This window comes from Aethalodelphis obliquidens, unplaced genomic scaffold, assembly GCF_003676395.1.
Source record: "Aethalodelphis obliquidens isolate GAN/ISIS:26980383/991018 unplaced genomic scaffold, ASM367639v1 scaffold56, whole genome shotgun sequence".
In the NCBI taxonomy this organism is placed as follows: Eukaryota; Metazoa; Chordata; class Mammalia; order Artiodactyla; family Delphinidae; genus Aethalodelphis; species Aethalodelphis obliquidens.
The window spans coordinates 1,684,010-1,697,903 of NW_020838000.1; positions in this window are offsets into that span (position 1 = coordinate 1,684,010).

Genomic DNA, 13,894 nt, shown 5'->3' on the forward strand with positions numbered 1-13,894 from the left:
TTTATTTGCACAACAAGTGTCTTCAACTAGTACACACTACAGATCCCTTTGAGCACCAATATTTTATGACTGCTATAGTCTTTAAGTTGTTTCTTAAACTTCTGTTATTCAGATTCCACTGGCATGAATTTTGCCTTGTTGGCAAGCAACTTCCATTCTTCATGTATTAGTTTTATTTAGGTCAGCACACTTTTTTGTTTGTTTTTTACCTGAATAAATACGTTTAAGATGGACAAGTTATAACACTCCTATAAGTGATAAATCAGCTTCACTTACCACAAATATAAGGTGAACTGTAAAAATAAAAAGGATTGGGAAAAAAACCCAGTGCAATTGAATCCTGGTTAGATGCTGTGGCCTAAGGATAGCTGTAAGTCTCAGGGCTGATCTCCTTGTTAAAAACAGCTACAGAAGATGGAATATCACCACACAGCCATTCTTGTCAAGAGAATCAAAAGTTTTGGAGGAGACGTGAAAGGAGAATAAAATACTTTCCTCACTATAAGATTTAATATGGTACCACCACTGATGTAGATCTCATTGCTGGGATAACTTCTGTGACTATTAAAAGGCTGTGTTACATTTCAGACTCAACCGCCAGATCAGGTTGGGCAAATTCTTCAGTTGTCAAAATATCTTGACTATATTCACATACTTATTCTCAAAAATGAACACTATATCAACTTGAATCACTTAACTTTTTTTCCCCTAAGTTTTATGCCATAGTCATTATTAGCAATACTTAATTAGTATAAAATACTTTGCTCTCCAGAATATAAACTGCAACAATAAATTAATAGAATTATTCCAGTTTTCATTTAAATTTGGACAAAAAGAGCTAGCTCGGAGTTAAGAAAAAACAACAACATAAACACAAAACAGAAGAATGTTGTGTTCAATTTTAAAATATTCAGTTGAATGAAACTATCCCAGCAGAGGAAAAAAACAAATTTATCATGTCATAAAAAATACGTTAAATTGGAAATGAATTAGAAAAAGAAATACAGTTATTTGGAACGGCTATAGGAATTCTGCTTTAAAGTAACCAATTGAATTTACCCAGTAGGTTCACTTGAAGATAAATTAAAATGTGATTATATGAGAAATTTATAGTTAAGTAGCATTACATTAATTCCTTATTTTTTCCTAGTACACTTTAATATGTTTTTCTTTCCTATTCTTTGTACATACTTATCTTCCCAGTAAAAAATAATAAATAATGAAGGAAGTGATGGGTAAATGAAATTTTATTTTCACTATAATTAGATTTCCCCTCTCAGAAATCGTCCATCTTCTTAAATCACTGTGAATTAAACTATAAGTGTTTCCTTTATTGCAAAATTCCATGCAAAGCATGCTAATCCTTTCTCAGGAAATCTCAGGATCATTCTGGTATAGCTGTGTTTACCCAAACTTTGCCAACAGTTTGAGAACATGATTTTTAAGAGGATCTACACAAGTCTTGGACTTGCGGAGATATCAGTAAATTTGGGCAATTCTTCCTTGCCCAAGTGCTTCTTCACCTACATGAGTACCAAAGTTCTGCATTAACCCCCATCCCGGGAGGAAGAGAATTTTCTCATACACTAACTACTGAATTACACAGGTTATTTCATTTAGTTTTCAGAATAACCCTGCAGTCTGGGTATTAGTACCCACACTTTACTCAAGAGGCCAGTGAGCCTACATGCCTCACCCAAGGCCACATCTAATAATGGAAACTCAAGCTCAGTCCCCTTCCTCTCTATACCCAGGGCATTCGTCATGCTTCCTCCTCAGACATCATTGTTTACCAAAATCACTCTTCTTCTTCTTTCTGTATTTCAGGAGTTAGAAAACTATAACCTGTAGCACAAATGTTCCCTGTGCTTGTCTTTACAAAGTTTTATTGGAATACACACCCACGTGTTTACATATTGTCTGTGGCTCCTTTTTTTGACACAACAGCAAAGCTGAGTAGCTGGGACAGAGGCTGTGGGTCCACAGAGCCTAAAATGTTTATTATTTAGCCCTTTCCAGAAAAGGTTTGCCAGCCTCTGCCCTATTCCATCTACATGTTAGCTGAGAGAAAATAAGGCTATCTGTACAAGATGTATGTAAAAGAACAATTTGCAGAAAGATTTATATATATATATATATATATATATATATATATATATATAGTATGACTCTGTTTTCGGAAGAAAGTTAACATTTGCTTCTATGTATACATATAAATACTTGCAAAGTTCATATGCCAAACTGTGGTTATATCTGAGGCATCAGATTATATAGGGAAACTTTCACGATATTTTAAATATTTAAATTACTTCAATATCTGCTTATGTGAATTTCTTTATTTCTTCTTTCTTTACTCACCAGGTATGGGTCCTCAGGCAGTTCCCTTCATCTCTGTAGGGCTCTATTTTATCTGTAAAATGAGGAGCTGGGTTAGGCAATCTTTCAAATTCCTTATAATTCTAACCCCCGCCGCTGTATTTAATGCAGCCGCCCAATTTCCTAGGATCATTTAATTTTGATAACTACCAATCATAGGGAAAGATGTTTGCAGGGGAAAACTATAATTTAAAATTTTCCATTTGTCATTTTTATTAGAAGTAACCTTCACAGACAACTCACTCTTCTCAGACCATTTCACTAGAATCTCTTTCACGAGAATAGTCACAGGAATTCTAAGATACCACCGTATTTATAACTCAGTCTAAAATTAATTTCTCATCAGAGAGCATAGCCAACTGTGATTCTTGGGGACAAAGGTTCTCTACCCCGATTTCAAGTTTGTTTTCTCTAAACATGATCTTTTTTGGTTCCCATTCTATGACTTATGTTTGCATTTGTAATTTGTTGACTTGCTTTTGTAAAGAACAAGACACTGAACTTTTGTCTTCAGAATGCTCATATCCTAGAAGTTCCCATTTCCTCTAAATTTGATTTTGTTTTTAGTTTTATTTTAAAAGCAACATTACAAATCTCAAAAATCATTAAATATATATTCCTATTTTATATCAAATATAAAGTACAGAACATATTTTTGTAATCATTTTGTGACGAAATTATGAAAGTTAAAATCAAAACAAGTACCCAGTAAAAGTGACCTATGGAGAGGATGGACACAGTCCCAGCTAGTGGAGGTGTACATCAGTATGATTTTCTGGGGGGATATTTTCAGTCATATATTCAAAGCCTCAGGAGTTTAGCCAAGAAATTTCACTTTTATGAGTGTACCCTAAGCAAATAATTAAAATTAAGGAAAAGGTAGACATCCCACTATTTATAAAAATGAAGAACTAGTTAACAAATGTATGTAAACAGTGGCTTGCTTAAGGCAACTGAGATGCAACAATGTTATTAAGTACTATGCAACCATTAAAATTATAATATAAAAACTGTATAAAAGATCATGGGGAAATGTTGGTTCTAAAAAGTAGAAAATGGCTGTAAAATAATGCATATAATAGGATTCCATTTCTTGTGAAAATGTATATGTGTAAAGATTTTTATGTATGTCAGAAAGCAACTGGGAGGATTCCAGCCAAAATGTCAATACTGGCTACCACTTGGCGAAAGAATTATAGTAAATTTTTGGATCTTTCGGTAAATTTGCAATCTTTCTGCATTGACCACATATTATATTATCATAAGAATTATTTAGGGGCAGCAAATTATAGTTATAAACATAACTGTAAAGTCTCTAGATTATGTCTACCCATATGATCAGAACTTCATGGAATCAATCATTTCAATGATTCAGGAAGCATATCATTTTAACTGAATCTAAGTAAACAGTTGTTTTTTTTTGTTTGTTTGTTTTTTTGCGGTACGTGGGCCTCTCACTGTTGTGGCCTCTCCCGTGGCGGAGCACAGGCTCCGGACGCGCAGGCTCAGCGGCCATGGCTCACGGGCCCAGCCGCTCCGCGGCATGTGGGATCCTCCCGGACCGGGGCATGAACCCGTGTCCCCTGCATCGGCAGGCGGACTCTCAACCACTGCGCCACCAGGGAAGCCCTCATTCTTTTTCTTAGGGCAGTAGGTCATTCATTTCTGAGCTCTTTTTAAAATAACTTATAATATTGTACTTATTTGCTTTTTACTTGGTTTTGATGCACCTGCCGATTCAATTGTAAGCTCCATGAGGGCAGGAGTCATATCTTTTTGCTTCATTTGGCACAGATCTCATTAAATACTTCAGCGAGACTAGGTAAAAGAACAAAACAACTAAAGCTTTGTAACATCTTAAAATCAAAAGTCATTAGATTGGTTGGTCGGTTCCTGTAATCTCTAATGGCCCAAGTTTGGCAAAACGTTTCCCGCAATTAACCTCTCGGAACTTACAGAACCCAACCACATGAAAGCAGAGTGTACTATATCAACCTCCAGTGTATTTATGGACACCAAGACCATCAATCTTGATGATCTAGGGAAAGTTAATCTTTACCCGCGCACTGCCCATTATTTAATTTTATGCCTTTAAAAGATTACATCTGATAAATCAGCCATAATCAAAACTTTGAACTCCAAATATAATTAACCAGAGGCACCCCAGTACCATTTAGGTGAAAGTCAAAGTGCAGGAAGTTCACACTGAGAATGCTGCAATCTGAGTGGAATGGAAGTGCATGATTAGACATTGGTCAGCCATGTCTAGAGAGGAGAGTCTAATTCAGGAAATATTACGCACGCGCACGCATGTGTGTGTATAAAATGCTGATTGTGCAGAACTCTGTCTTTACATCACCTATAAAGACAGGCTTCCAAAGCAAATTAATAGTGTAAGCAACATGTTTTTCAAACAACTCTGTGTGAATCATTTTTTTCTAAGCAATAATTCAATTTCATGGAGAGCTTTTCTAAAGGACTTTATTTGTCAAGCTCTGAATACACTGCCTTTAGTAAAAATATTCTATTTCTTTAAAACTAACTGATAGCTGAGCTTTCTCCATTGTTTGGGCTAGTCTTCCTCCAGTAGGTTGGAATGAATTAAAGTTCATCATCTCCTTAAAATATAAAAGCAAGCACAAATACAATTTAAAGGCCAAGAAACTGAAACAAAAGAAGTTCTCATTTTTCCTTTGAAGCTGCTCTCAATACCATAGGATCCACGAATGAGGAAGCCTTTCCTACACCAAGTGATCAAAACAAAAATCGAAGGGGAAAGTTACTCAATTATCTGGTAAATTCAGTCAGTGAGGAAAGCCAACCTAGATTAATTGAGGCTCCATTTTAAGTACCGATTTTTGCTTATGATGTTTCTAAGAGATTAGGGATTTAAAATTCAGTTTCTAGAGTAAGTATTTTTGTCTTAAATTAAAAGTTATAAAATAACTCGATCAAAACCCAACTCCCATTCTCAAATGTAATTTGAAAAATTACGGAGACAACCACAAGTCACTTAACAATGGAATATCTTACTTTAAGTCATAATCAGTACACAAGAGTGCTTATTGCAAAAGATCCCTAAAATGTCTCTTCCCTACTGGTTTATAAATGCCAGTGGAACTGGTTTGCATGCTGAAGGCAACAAGCATGGAAGTTTCCAGCAGAAAGTCTTATAAAGCTTAAATGTAGCAGTGGGACCATTCCGACTCAGCCCATAAGCTTCAAGGTTAGAAGCTAACGTTTCAATGATCTACCTGATCATCAGTGGTGAATCACTGTGGAAACTGCAACAATGTCCTGGTATTTGGGCTAAATGGTGGGGAGTGCCACCATGAAATACTGCTTCATGGAGAGCTAACAATGAAGGCTCATATACTAACGATATGGTTACTTCAAGGCTTAGTAATTTGTTCTACATTCAATCAATTTACATGGACTTTAGCTGGTTATTGGTCATTAAGGAGATTTTTCCCTCAGGATTCTGAGTAAGGTCAAAGGAAGAATTGTGCTGAGAGAGTATTTTATTTTGTATGTAAAGACAAATAACACTATATTTTGTTGAATAATTGAAAGAATTCTATCCTCTTAAAATGCTGATGGCAAAACCCTCAGCCAAAAGAAGGGTTTAATTATCTTCCCTGAGATGCACACAAGTATTAAACAAATCAACAGGTATTAGACATATACTGAAAATTCCATCACAATATAACCCGATACTACAAATGGCATTATTTCGTTCTTTTTTATGGCTGAGTAAGCAACATGGATGGACCTATAGATTGTCATACTGGATGAAGTGAAGTCAGACAGAGAAGGACAAAAATCATATATCACTTATATGTGGAATCTAAAGAAATGGTACAAATGAACTTATCTACAAAACAGAAACAGAGTCATAGATGTATTGATAGTAAACAATCTTCTTATTGGTACCAGAGGAGAAGGGGGGGAGATAAATTCGGAGATTGGGATTGACATATACATACTACTATATATAAAATAGATAACTAATACACACTACTATATATAAAATAGATAACTAATAAGGACCTACTGTATAGCACAGGGAACTCTTCTCAGTACTCTGTAATGATCCATATGGGAAAAGAATCTAAAAAAGAGTGGACACAGGTGTATGTATAACTGATTCACTTTGCTGTACACCTGAAACTAATACAACATTGTAAATCAACTATACTCCAATAAAAATTTTTAAAAAACACCTTGCTACTAAGAGCATCTATTGCTCTGAGACAGAGTCCCAACTTTTAAACAGGTGGCAAGAATCTAGTAGGTTCAACCTTCTTCTCCCTTTACACCTGCTTTCTATATTCTGGAAAGTTTTCTATCAATGTCCAAACCATATTTTTGCACATATTAAGGTCCTTTATTTTAGACATTCGGTGTTGCAAACTGGTGAGCTACAGGTCAAATTGTGCACACAGATATGTTTTTGAGCCAGTACTCTTTAAGGCTGAATTTCAGTGCTTTTAGATGGGTCTATCTCTTTGGCTTCTCAGAGGCTCCCCTCTCCCCCACTGCCTATACCAGCTGTTTGGAAGCTTTCTCACACTGACAGTGCCTACCCCGCCTCTCATGGTTTGTTTTCCTATCTTAGGAGAGTGCCTAGCATGTGTCAGTCCTCTGCCACCAGCCTGTTGCCAGCAGGAAATTAATCTCTTGGCCCCTTTGAAACCTCTTCCTGCACATTGGGCTCTGAATCAAGAAAACTGCCAAGAGTTGGGCATGTTTCCCAGAATGATGATAGTGATTATTTACTGTCACCATGGACTGGTAAAATTAAACTTTCTTCCCATAGCATTTAATGATAATCATGGAATACTGGACATAGCACTGCCCACACCCTCCTAGATCCCTTTCGGAGCTTTGCACACACCAGCTCCCCAGGTGTGTTCACTCCAAACAGCCAGCACCTGTGACTCTTTGTGGGCTGATCATCAGATACAGGAGTAATAAATATGGTGCCGTGACTCCGGGGTACGTCCTACATTAGTTCCAGAGCTCCCCAGCAGGACAGGACCTAAGTTACTCTCCAGCGTACTTTTCTTGATACGACCCCTTTGTTAGTCTCCTTCTCTTTCCTGTCCTACCCCTCCCCAGCTCTTCCTCTTACTTTCCCCCAATCCTCACCATAGGCTCTGCTTCTGGGAAGCCTACTTAAGACAGCTCATTTCCTAAATGGGAAGGGACTCTTCTAGAGACCCCGTAGTGTTCCCATAAAACAAGGTGACTCAAGTTGGAACTTCTGCAAGTTACAATCTCTGTACTATCTCTGCACATGCAATGCACTTTGAATTCTCAAGGGCCCTCAGTACATAAATCAGTTACCACAAGGATGCTTGAGGCTGACAGCAGAATCATCCATCAAATGCATGCCTGGTACTTGGCAACAGGTACTTCCAGGACATGCTAAATTTGCAATAATGTGCAAAAATTCCTGTTGCTGTCAAGGAACTATGGGACACCTTACCAGTTCGTCTCTCTTTTTTTTAATTTACCAAATGACAGGATTAATTTACAAACTGAAATCTCAAACCTCAATATGGTTGTGAATTTTAACTTTGGAATCATATTTCTGGAACGATGACTTTTAATTTGTTACTCTTGAGAACTGCTTTTTGGCAAAAGCAGAACGAATAAGCGTTAACGATGTAGCCTCGGGTTCAGAAACGGGTGTTATGAGTTTCTAATACATGAAGTATTTAAAGGCTGATGAGACAGTTCATTATATCTGCATGGTAATTTAGTTCAGAAGTTCACAATTATTTTATTTGCAATATTAATTGCTTTTGTCTCTCAATAAATGACTCTGTAGGAAGTGGAATTCAATTTCATTCATTTTCAATAATCGAGATTGCTTTGAACCAGCTCAATAACTCTCACTCCTCTTGGCCTCCGATGTATTGCTGGTGGTAGCACATAAATAATCTCAGTTTTCCTTTTAGATTCCTAAGCAGAGCTGGCTTTTGGCAAAAGAGCTAAGGAGACACGGTTAGCTGTCCACACCCCAGCCCTTTGCTTTATGGCCTGTTCAGCATCCACAGTCCCCCTGCTTCTCAGCTTCTCACACTGTGGTCACCCCTGCCCCCTCTCTCCCGCCAAGGGCAAGTGGTAGGAGAAAGTGATTCACACACCTGGGATCTCGAGCCCCTTGCCTTTGCTCATCCTGTGCCTCTGCCTGAGGTGGCCTCTGCCTATACATCCAAATGCACCAAGAAGTGAGCTGGTGGCTCAAATCAAAGACTGCCATCTCCGCAGAGCCCCTGCAGCTCTGCCTGGGGTAGGAGGGAACATGTGGCCCCCCGGGCTCCTCTGCACCCCTCCCACCCTCCTTCAGCTCCTCCACTGGCTTACAGGTTTTCACATGCCTCTCTCCTCCACTAGACAACTGGTTTCTCAAGGTCACAAAGAACAAACATTTATCTACATATTTCATGTAACGCTTAGCTATGCTCCTTGTTCCAAAAAAGTCTGAATTCAGAGAAAGACAAATACTACATGATATCGCTTATATGTGAGATTAAAAAAATGATACAAATGAACTTATTTACAAAACAGAAACAGACTCACAGACCTAGAGAACGAATTTATGGTTACCAGAGGGGAAGGGTTGGGGGGAGGGACAGACTGGGAGTTTGGAATTAACATACACACACCACTATATATAATATAGATGATCAACAAGGACCTACTGTATGACACAGGGAACTCTGCTTAATATTCTGCAATAACCTAAATGGGAACAGAATATGAAAAAGAACAGATACATGTGTATGTAGAACTGAATCACTTTGCTGTACACAAACTAATACAACATTGTTAATCAACTATATGCCGATATAAAATAAAAATTAAAGAATGTATATATATGTATAACTGAATCACTTTTCTGTACAGCAGAAATTAATACAACATTGTAAATCAACTCTACTTCAATTTAAAAAATTAAAATTGGGGAGAAAATAAAGTTTTAACTTGTTTAAAAAAAAAGTCTAAATGAATAAATAAACCAATGGATGAATTAATAAGCAGTGGGTTAAGAGCGGCTTTCTGTGTTTTAGCCCCATGAAACTACTTTAGTTTCTGCAGCACAAGTTTCACTAACTCACCTCAGAGCCTTTGTTTATCCACAGATCCCAGTCTTGATTGGGTTGTACTGGTTCTGTGTCCCTGTGGACCCCCACGCAGCCCCTATTAAACTGAGGACCCCTCAAGGGCAAGGACAGTGGCATCCACGCCCAAAGTAGGAGCTCAACCATATCTGTGGGATGAACGGGGTCATGGTGCCCTGTGGCTCCATTAGGTTTCCTTTCCAAAATGTATACTTCAAAAGATTCCAGGCAGGGTGTTTCATGAACAAGAGCAAAACAAAAACACAGTAAGAGCCACACCACTTTTATTGGACTTGCTACATGCCAGACACTATTCTAAGCACTTTACGAATATTAACTCATCGAGTTCCCACAACCCTTTGCGATGGGTGCCATTACCACCCCACTTTATCCATGAGGAGAAAAACACCAGGAAATGAAGCGACTTACCTGAATTTATTGACAGTCTCCCTTATAAAAGCCTGGTAATGGTGTCAGGACATTAAAAGGGACAGCTGATTTTGAGACAGGGAGCACCATCACAGCGTAAACCAACACATGGCTTCCCTTGTTGATAAAGTTTTAAACTGGGGGGGAGGGGTCAGTTGAGTTAAACAGGGGACTTAGTGATTTCCTAATTTTCATTGCAGATCCTCTCTTTTGGCCCTGATGCTCTTTTCTTATCCACATTTCCAGTATTCTCTTGGACATTTTCCTATGGTTTGATAACTCACACTCATTATGTCCACAAACAACTCATTCCTCTCCAGTTTCTGCTTCTAATCACTTCTCCAGTTCTGTGAATGGAATTATCATTAATCTAGTTATCCTGATTTGAATCACTGACCTTTTGCCCCTTTTGCTCTCCTCTTCCAACTGTCCTAGAGTGTTTTTCATTCCTTTCCTCACAGCTGTCCCATCCTTCCACACCCACTGTCCGTAAGCAGCTTTAGTTTTTTCCTTCCTCTCACCCCTGAAATCACAGCATCCCACCTTCTTGCAATACCTTTACATCCATCCTGTTCTAAGATATTTTGCCTACAGCCGCCTGATTTTTCTTCCTAGAGAGCAGTTCTACCCTAGCACCTTACTCCAAGGTTTCTAGTAGCTCTCCTGCTCTACTGAAGCCCACATGACTTCTTCTACCTGACAGTCAAGGTTGTTGGTGGTTGGTGGAGACACCTAACACTCATTCTCCACACCACATTTCCATAGAAGAAATTTCACTTCTGGTCCCTCCTTCAAGAGAGAGCAGTGTCAGAGAGAACATTCATTTCTGCCCAGTCTGGTAAGACTGAGGTAAAGATCTTTGTATACCCGTGATGTAGTCGAGCTTTAGCTGATTTCTGTTATAAGACATCCCTGGTCCCCTCTCTTCCACAGACTCCACCCTTGGGTCTAGAGGCTTGTGGTTGTCGACATGCTCTGTAGACAAATACATGCAAAATTTAGAAAGCCTGACTAAGTTCCTGTTCCAAACTACATCCCCCCATGCTAACTTTATTGTAAATTCTGCTGGTAACTTAATTTGTGTCTGACTCCTGTTTCTTTCTGTCAAAATGTTCAGAACCCATAGGTGAAGGAATATGGCTAATGCCTCAAGAACCTCAATAAAAGTCCTCTATAACTTGGCATCAATTTATCTCAAGTCTCTTAACCAACTTTCAAAATGTTGACATGAAGGTTCTTGCCCAAGTTCACTACGGGTTGTCCTCCAAGTGCACCTAGCCCTCCCATGCCCTTATGTCACTGTGCATTCTGACTCTTCAGAGAACACATTTCTCACCATTTTTTTTTTTTTTTTGGCCTGAAAAATCCTGTTTCAGGGACCTTTTAAGATGTTACCTCCTCCAAGATAAAAGTAGTTTCTCATCTGCATGAGCTCTCAGCTCACTCATGTTCTCTTCCATGAGTTAGTTCACCTTGACTTATTTTAGTTGTACTTTTGTCTCATTGACTTTTCTTAACTGTAACTTCTTTGAAGTATCTGTTGTCTGATAACACAGAGCTGCTAATGAATTAATAGTCGTATCCTCAAAAATCAATTGAATTGAATATGGGGTCTTATTTTTAAACAGAAAAAAGCTCTATTAGCAATAAATTTTCTTCCTGTACAAATTCAAAGATTTATCACCTGATATTTGCAAATACCCTTATCCTCCTCTCATGTTTCTCATATTTTTAAGCACTTAAGATTCAAAGAGGGTAGACTCTACTTTGATTTTTAGGTACAAAGCATCTTTAGACAGTTCTTCAAAAGTATTTGCAAGCTTCCTTTTTTCATTTCTTTATAAACCTCAGGCCAACACCTGTCTTCTTGCTGCAAAATCTCCCTCTCTCCTACATTTACAAATAGAATGACAATTGTGAGCATTCTCCTCCTCCGTACTTGTACTTTATCTGTGTTTCTCAATACCCCTGACAAGTAGTTGAAACTCTGCTCTATCTCAACACCTGCTTTTCCTCTGTGATGATTAAACATTTTCACTTAAAATTCCACTTCTGCCTTTTCTATGGTCCCACCTAGAAAGGCCTATTCTACCTATGTTAAACACAGCATATCAAAGATACACATTTATCTCTACTTCCTCCCTAAAGGCATAAATCCACAAAGTTAAAGAGAATGGGAGAGGAGATGACAGCAGATGAAAGATATCAACAAAATTTTAGTATCTGGAAGGCATACGGAAAACTTTGCAGACCAGAGAGAATTAAAACAGTAAATTGTAGCTTGAGTCAAAGAGGAGTGGATGGTCAGCAAGAACCAAGCCAGTTTATATGACAAAAGGAAAAGTCATCAAAGAATATGGCATTTTTGTCTAACAGCAATGTTTATACAATCATATGCATAATATTGAATGCTGATTGAATTAAAATTGTGCTAGAGCTATGTTGGAAAATGCGGATGGGAACTGAGTACATGAGTATAATATGAAAGAGTTAAATTTTGATCTTCTATAATTGGATGTCGGTAAATCATTTCTACTACTGAATAATCACAAACAGTGTGAAAAAGTAGATTAGAAACATTAAAACAGAATAAAAGAAAATTGCTGAAAAGTTGAAAACAGTTGCCCCAAGGGAGCAGGAATCATTGCTGGAAAATGCCGGAGCAGGGCATTGCTGCTTTGTCATAAGCCACGCAGAACTATTTGACTTCTCGAACCGAATACAGGTAATACTTTTCCTCTAAAAAGAGACCTCTTCACTCAAGTGTAACAGGACATAATTTTAATATTTCTGAAATCATGAGCCTTCTGAGAAGTAAAGCTTCATTTAAAAAGTATCACCTCAAAGGACAAATAACAAGTGCTGGAGAGGGTGTGGAGAAAGGGAGAACACTGTTGGTGGGAATGTAAATTGGTGCAGCCACTATGGAAAACGATATGGAGGTTCCTCAGAAAACTAAAAATAGAATTACCATATGATCCAGCAATACCAGTCTTGGGCATATAACCCGACAAAACTGTAATACAAAAAGTTACATGCACCCCTTTGTTCATTGCAGCACTGTTCACAATAGCCAAGACCTGGAAGCAACCTAAATGTCCACTGACAGATGAATAGATAAAGAAGATGTGGTACATATATACAATGGAATACTACTCAGCCATGAAAAAGAACGAAATAATGCCATTTGCATCAACATGGATGGACCTATAGATTATCATACTAAGCAAAGCAAGTCACAAAGAGAAAGACAAATACCCTATGATATCACTTACATGTGAAATCTAAAATATGACACAAATGAACTTATCTATGAAACAGAAACAGACTCACAGATGTGGGGAACAGACTTGTGGTTGCCAAGGGGGAGAGGGGGTGGCAGAGGGAAAGATTGGAAGTTTGGGATTAGCAGATGCAAAATAGTATATTTAGGAGGGATAAACAACAAGGCCCTACTGTATAGCACAGGGAACTATATTCAATATCCCATGATAAACCATAATGGAAAAGAATACGAAAAAATATATATTATATATATAACTGAAATACTTTGCTGTACACCAGAAACTAAAACAACATTGTAAATCAGCTATACACTTCAATAAAATTTTTTAAAAATATTAGCTCAAGGGTCTCATCTTTAGGATTGATCCTTTTGTAAAATATTGACCATTTCAGATAACTTTGGTCGTACGGTAATGAAATGTGTCTCCTGTGCTCAAATAAGGCTAACCCTGTGGTGGTGAACATGCCTCCTGCTGGACCCTTTCCCCAGACAGTCTGGAGTGGGTTGGGGCAGAGCTTTCCAGGTTTGATTCTTGCACAGCCATCTCATCATACCATCTGCATGTTGTCACATGAAACTCCATGAGTCGAGAAACTTGACACACTTATATAAGCCTGGCATATGCTTTTCCATCTTTTTGAAGTTCCCTTCCTCATCTGCTTAGAAAACT